Consider the following 6,752-nt stretch of genomic DNA (forward strand, 5'->3'; position numbering starts at 1 on the left):
TGGACAACCCACATAACATTATTAATTAATTGGTTAGCAGACATTTAACAGTTTACATGACTTAACCAAATTCTTTGTTACATCTCATGCATACCAAGCACATGTTTGTATCCAAATCATACATAAAACATCTACGGCTTACCTCAATGACCAGAAACTCTTCAACTTGCACTTACAAGTTCGTCGAACAGTTATTCATGCCAATTATCAATCAATCATAATCCATCATTCAATGATCTATCTAACACAATGATAAAAGTTTTAAATCAAACAATTAAATAGTCCATAGTGTCCAATTACAACTCGAAAGTCTAATATTAAATCCCCTAATTTGGTCTCACACTTCCTTCTTTATTTGTTTTGGGAACACAATGATATACCCAAGTATAGCCTCGAATTGGATCACTTGAATAGCTCATTTCCACACTTCATCACACATTATATCACTGCAATGTTATAAAAGAGAGGGTGAGTTTATGAAAGCTTAGTGAGTGCTCAAACATACTACAAATAAACACCTCAGTAGGTTAAAGGGTGACATACTATAACAATCACATATTATTACAGTCTACACAAAGTGGTAACTTGCGCGACACAACAGTTCTTATAAACTTAGCAGTGCACATATAAAAAGTAATTCACGTAAATGAGCAGATCACATAAATTATCAATTCACATAAAACATTTATTCATAAGAAATAACAGTTTATACATAATAACAGTTCATACAATTTAACAGTTCATTTAGTATAATAATTCATTCATACCACATCATAACTCATATATCTCAAACATTCATAAATTAACATTTTTGTGATTTTGAAATTTATAATAGACTCAATCACCACCTGTAAGTGGACTCTATCACCACACATTGGATAAACAGATCTCCAAAATACACCTAACTTTTGGACTCAAAAAGCCCTACGCTGTCTCCGATTAAGTGTAGCACGAATGCTCACACTCCCCAAACAAACCACGCTATTTACGGTGAATAGAGTTATGCTCGAAATTCCCTTATCTCTTCAACACATCTCTGGGCCATAATGCCCATCACAGAAAAAAATGGTGAGTACTCACAATCTTATGGCATGCCAACTATATCCAATGATTCTATAAAGTCACAATGCCAAAATATCTCTTTAACACTTCACAATATCCAGTACAATAGGGCCTGCAATTAAGCAGAGCTCGCACATTATAATACAGTTTACAATTCTCAATTCTCAATAAGGCATGATGGTTCGCAAATAATATCACTTTCATGCAACATATATTTCACTCATAATCGCAATTCACATATCTTTCCTGACATAGGTCACATAAATCATTGTTCCCATATTTTATTTAGCATAAGTCATGCAATACCTTAGCTTACATGTAATGTAGCTCAAAATCTCACAATACATAGTTTGGCAAATTAATGCAATTCTCCATATTAATATAGATTACCAAATTAACACAGTTCGCCATAATAATGTAATTCACCAAGTTAACATGGTTCACAATATAACATAATACACAAATATAATAGGCTCGCAATATCATAAATCTCATAATTCACTTACGGATTCATGCATGCATAGATATGTATTATCGATCAAATTTCATGTTATAAGAGTTCACGTTATATTATTTATTCATATATCCATTTATAAATATTACAAAATCATATATACATATATATTTAAAGACCTTTGTCACTTCAAATTTTAAGCATACATTGAAAGTCTCATAAATTTATATATTATAAAAAATCATTCCCGTAATTATGTATATACTGAGCCATGCATATATATAATATATATAATACCAAAATCCATTAATATATACTATGTAAAATAAAGCCTTGCATATATATTATATAAGATAAAGTCATGCATATATATATAATATATGTATAACCACTATGTGTGTATATATATTACAACCCACATATATAATATATATAATATAAGACGCATATATATTACTTATATAGCACCAAAGCACGCATATGTATATATATGTTTAACACCAACTGACCCCACTCATATATATATTATGGCTCCAATCTCACGCATATATATATATATTAACAACTCCCCTATTTATATATTATATATAACAACCAATATATATTGTATACAAAATAAAGCTCTTGTATATATATTATAAGTTCATGTATTTTGCACCATTAAAATCATACAATGTATATACTCAACAATTCAACCAAAATTATAAGGATTTGTATAAGGAATAATTCAAGGTTTTCATACCATAAGTGGGGATTCACATATGTTACCTTAGCCTATGCACTGGAGTTTAAATGTAATATGTCAAACCACTCACCTTAGTCAATACCTCTTACACAACAATGTCAAAACAATTTTTATTATCCTTTCACATTGCTCGCGAAACCTCCCGATGAATTCAAAACTTTGCATACACATTAAATACAATATAAAATCATTATTAACAGCGTTAAACTCAAAAAAATAGCAAAAAAATCACCACTCTAAGCTCATTTTCTCATACATAAAATTTAACTAGTTTTTTCAAAATAGATGTTTAACCACTCAAACTATATCTCTAAGCCTTAATTTCGATTCTAATATTCCTAAATATCATCTAATTACATATCTAAACCATTAATTTCATCCAATTTTGCCAATCTAATTTTTTCAGAAAAATCAAGCTTGTAGGAACACACAAAATGGGGAATTCAAAATTCATTAAAATTGGATACCGATCTATCAAATTGAGCTCAAATACCTTCTATTTAGTTAAAATAGATTAAAAGTCAATCAAAAACAATATATTTACTCATTATTTCATATTTCACCATTGTTGAACCGAAATTTGATTAAAAAGCTTTAAATCTTAAAAACTCTCAACACACTCTATTAAATTTTGAATTAGAAAAACAACAACCTTAATCTAATCATGATAAGTCAAGACGTTACCTTAATTTGAAGAAAACAACATGTTGTTGATCTATTTCAAAGTTGAACGTGGGAAGACCAATGGCGAATTTGTTAAGGATTTAATTATTTTTTTAAAAAAAATTGGAAGGTGTTGAGGTGTTTGTGTAACATCCCAAAATAGGGCCTAGTCGGAATAGTGGTTTCGGGACCACAAATCCGACATCAAAATATTTATTTTACAATTATTGCGAGGCTTAGAATATGAGAATGTGCATGTGTTAAAATTTCATGAAGGAATTCTTTAAGTAAGTGCCCAATTGGAAAATTAGGGACTAAATTGAATAAATTGCAAAACTTGGATTCTAGAAGCAATTTGCATGAAATTGCTTTATATTATAACATAGAAGGTCTTGGGGAGGAATTTTCCCAATTTCTAAGTTTTTGGACAAAAATGGGCTTGCATGGATGAAATTTCAAAGAAATGGCTTAAGGACATTTTGGTCATTTGGCATATTAATGAAATAAAATGAGAAAAAGAAGGCAAAAATCAGCCATTCTTCTCCCTTGTCCAGCCGAAATTCTTAAGCCACCATAGCTAGGGTTTCCAAGCTTTTCAAGCTCATTAGTAAGTGCTCCTAAGCCCCGTTTTTAATGCTCTTTGTAGTTTGTAGTTTTGAGATCCCGGTAGCTTACTCTCTCCATTTCTACCCATATTTCATGCTAGGGTACCCATACAATAGTTACTTGTATTTTGATGTTTTATGGAGGAATATAAAAGTTTGAGGTGTGTTAAACAACTTTTCCTAGGTGATTTTAATGAAAAACCCCTAAAGGGACCTTTTTGCAAAAGTTATGAAATGTGTGGTAGAAATGTGAAAATAATGGAAAATTTGGGCTACCATAAGAGGGAAAAGTGTCCGGCTAGGCTTGAGTAAGGTAAAAATTGCATGCGTTTCATTATACGAGCCTAGGGACTAAATCGTAAAAATGTGAAAGGTTAGGGGTAAAACGATCATTTAGATCGGGGGTGGAATTTAGACTTGAAATATATAATGTGGAGCGTTAATGATCTATTTTTATTGTTATAGACCCCAAGAAACAAATCCCGGAGGTTGATCGAAGAAAACGAAAGGTTTCGGAATAACCGAAACACAACACCAAAACGAATACCAGGTAAGTTCAGATAACTTAAAGTAAACACTCAAGGTGCCTAATTATATGACTTATGAATAAATGATGATTGCATTTATTAATAACATGAAATTATATGAAATGCATGTTTAAGTATGAATTGTGATAAATGTCTCGCTGAGGTTAAAAAGGGAATTCGATGGATAAACCATGATTGACATGTGTAATGAGATCCTTCATGTGTTGTAGTAAGGATTTAGCCTGGACGGGTAATCTGTTGATCTCATTTATAAAAGGATCTAGCCTGGACGGGTGTTCCTTTGAATGGTCGAGCTTTCCGAAGAATATGTGTGCATTATGGATTTAGCCCAGATGGGTAATCCGATTAGGATCTGAATTTAGCCTGGACTGGTAATTTAGATTCGAGCTCAATAAAGGTGTTTATCGTTATAAGGGATTTAGCATGGACTGGTAATCCCGACATCACCTTATGAGTTCATAAAATAGGGGATTTAGCCTGGACTGGTAATCCCGCCATAAAATGTGAGGTTCGCGGGAATGCATATCTGAAACGATCATTGTATGAATTGACGGTAAATGGATATTCTATTGAGATTTTCTAGAAACTCAACGAGATTACTGTGACATATATATACAAATGAGATGTTGAATGATGAGCTCATTTAAGATAACTTTCATAGTGCATTGTTATGTGACTAACTCATTGATTGAGTGTAAGTGATAGGGAAGCCATCCTATGCTCATTGAATTTATTGCCCAATTTGATTTCATGTTAATTACTTGGTAAGTTTACTTTCTGGTTATTCGAGCTTACTAAGCATGAAAATGCTTACCCCTCTCTTTTCCCTGTCTCTAATAGAGCTCGAAGACTCGTAAAGATTGGAAGACGGTTGGAGAGTCAGCATACTATCAAATAGATTAGCTTTGGTATAAAGACATTTCTAAATTGTTCAATGGCATGTATAGGTCTTTTGAGTATTTTGTTATATGTGTCATTTGATTTGCCAAATGAAGGCTTGTAAAGATAAATCTATATTTTTTGTTTATGGCCATAGAGATCAGCTTGTTTTGAAGTAGGCTATGATCTACAAAATTTCCATGCAAGTTTATAATCATGTGCGACGGTTAAATTCCAATTGGCAATGAGTCATAAGAACGAGCCAATCTTGAATGTATTAAAGTGGTATGACAACACATAAATACGAGATGGGAAATAAGCATGCACGAAACTAATGATATGAGATTTCCATGCAATGAGTTTTTGCAAAGATCATTTATGAGAGCATAATTATGTTTTAATTTGTTTTTAATATTCATTAAGTATAAGTGTTAAAAGGGGGTGACTATAGGCTTGGAAAATAGCCTAATACAGTCTACACGGTTGGGTACACGGGCGTGTACCTAGGCCGTGTGTGACACACAGGCCACACCCGTAGGCATGTGGTATGGTCGTGTGTCCCCTGCATCTAAAATGGTAAGTCTATTATTGAACACGGGCTAGACACACGGACGTGTGTCTTGGCCGTGTGAATTTAACAGAATGCTCAAGTCTTGGACATGGGGTGATTGCACGGGCGTGTCCCAAGTCACACGGGCGTGTGGCACTTCAAGTTGAAAGAAAATTTCCAAGGTGCCCAAAGTTTATCAAATGTTCTCGATTTTGTCCCGCACCGCCTCAAGGCATGTTTTAGGTCTCGAAGGCCTGTTTAAGGCAAAGGATACACATATTTGAAAATTTTTAAATTAGATCGCAACTTAGTGACTTGATTTAATATGTTTATAAACTTGAAATCCTGGTAATGCCTCGAACCCTATCCTGGCGTCGGATATGGGTGAGGGGTGTTACATTTAGTGGTATCAGAGCTACGATTTAGTCAGTTCTATGACTACTGTAGAGAGTATTGAGGTTTACTATACATGCCATTATTCGAATATTGATAGTGTGATGTCTCCTAACTGTTTAAATTGTTTTGAATATAGTAAATATCTTCCAATCAAGCACAAGATGAGTCTGAGGGAGCCGAGAGCCATGTTCAGCTTCCATATAATGAGCTATATCTAGTAGTAGTAGAAGGCTTATGTCTGAAGGCCAGGAAGAGGCCCGAGCTGCCTTCTTTGGTATGATGGACGAATGGTTTGGGGATTACTTGAGGAATCGCCCTAACATACCAAGACCTCCCCTGCCCCCTAACCAACCTGATGAGGATGTGCCACGAGGTATGGCACCGGTAAGAATTGGTAAAGCCCCTATTGATAAGCTTAGAAAGTATGGGGCTGAGGAATTCAGAGCTAAAGTTGAAATAATGCTGAAAGAGCTGATTTTTGGCTCGAGGACACTACTCGGGTGTTAGATGATTTGTCGTACATACTTGAAGAGTGTTTGAAGTGTGCCGTGTCCCTCCTGAAAGATAATGCGTATCATTGGTGGAAGATTGTATCCTTAATAGTGCCAAAGGAAAATATCATTTGGGATTTCTTTCAAGCAGAGTTTAGGAAGAAATACATTAGACAACGGTAGACTTGAAGCGAAAGGAATTCCTGGAACTCAGACAAGGGAACATGACTGTAGCAGAATACGAAGGAAAGTTCCTAAAGCTAAGTCAGTACGCAACTGAATGGGTCCAAACCGAGTCAAAAATCTGTAAACACTTCGAGGAAGGCCTGAATGAGGAAATTAAGTTGTTGATTGGGATC

This window comes from Gossypium hirsutum, chromosome A02 (assembly GCF_007990345.1).
Source record: "Gossypium hirsutum isolate 1008001.06 chromosome A02, Gossypium_hirsutum_v2.1, whole genome shotgun sequence".
In the NCBI taxonomy this organism is placed as follows: Eukaryota; Viridiplantae; Streptophyta; class Magnoliopsida; order Malvales; family Malvaceae; genus Gossypium; species Gossypium hirsutum.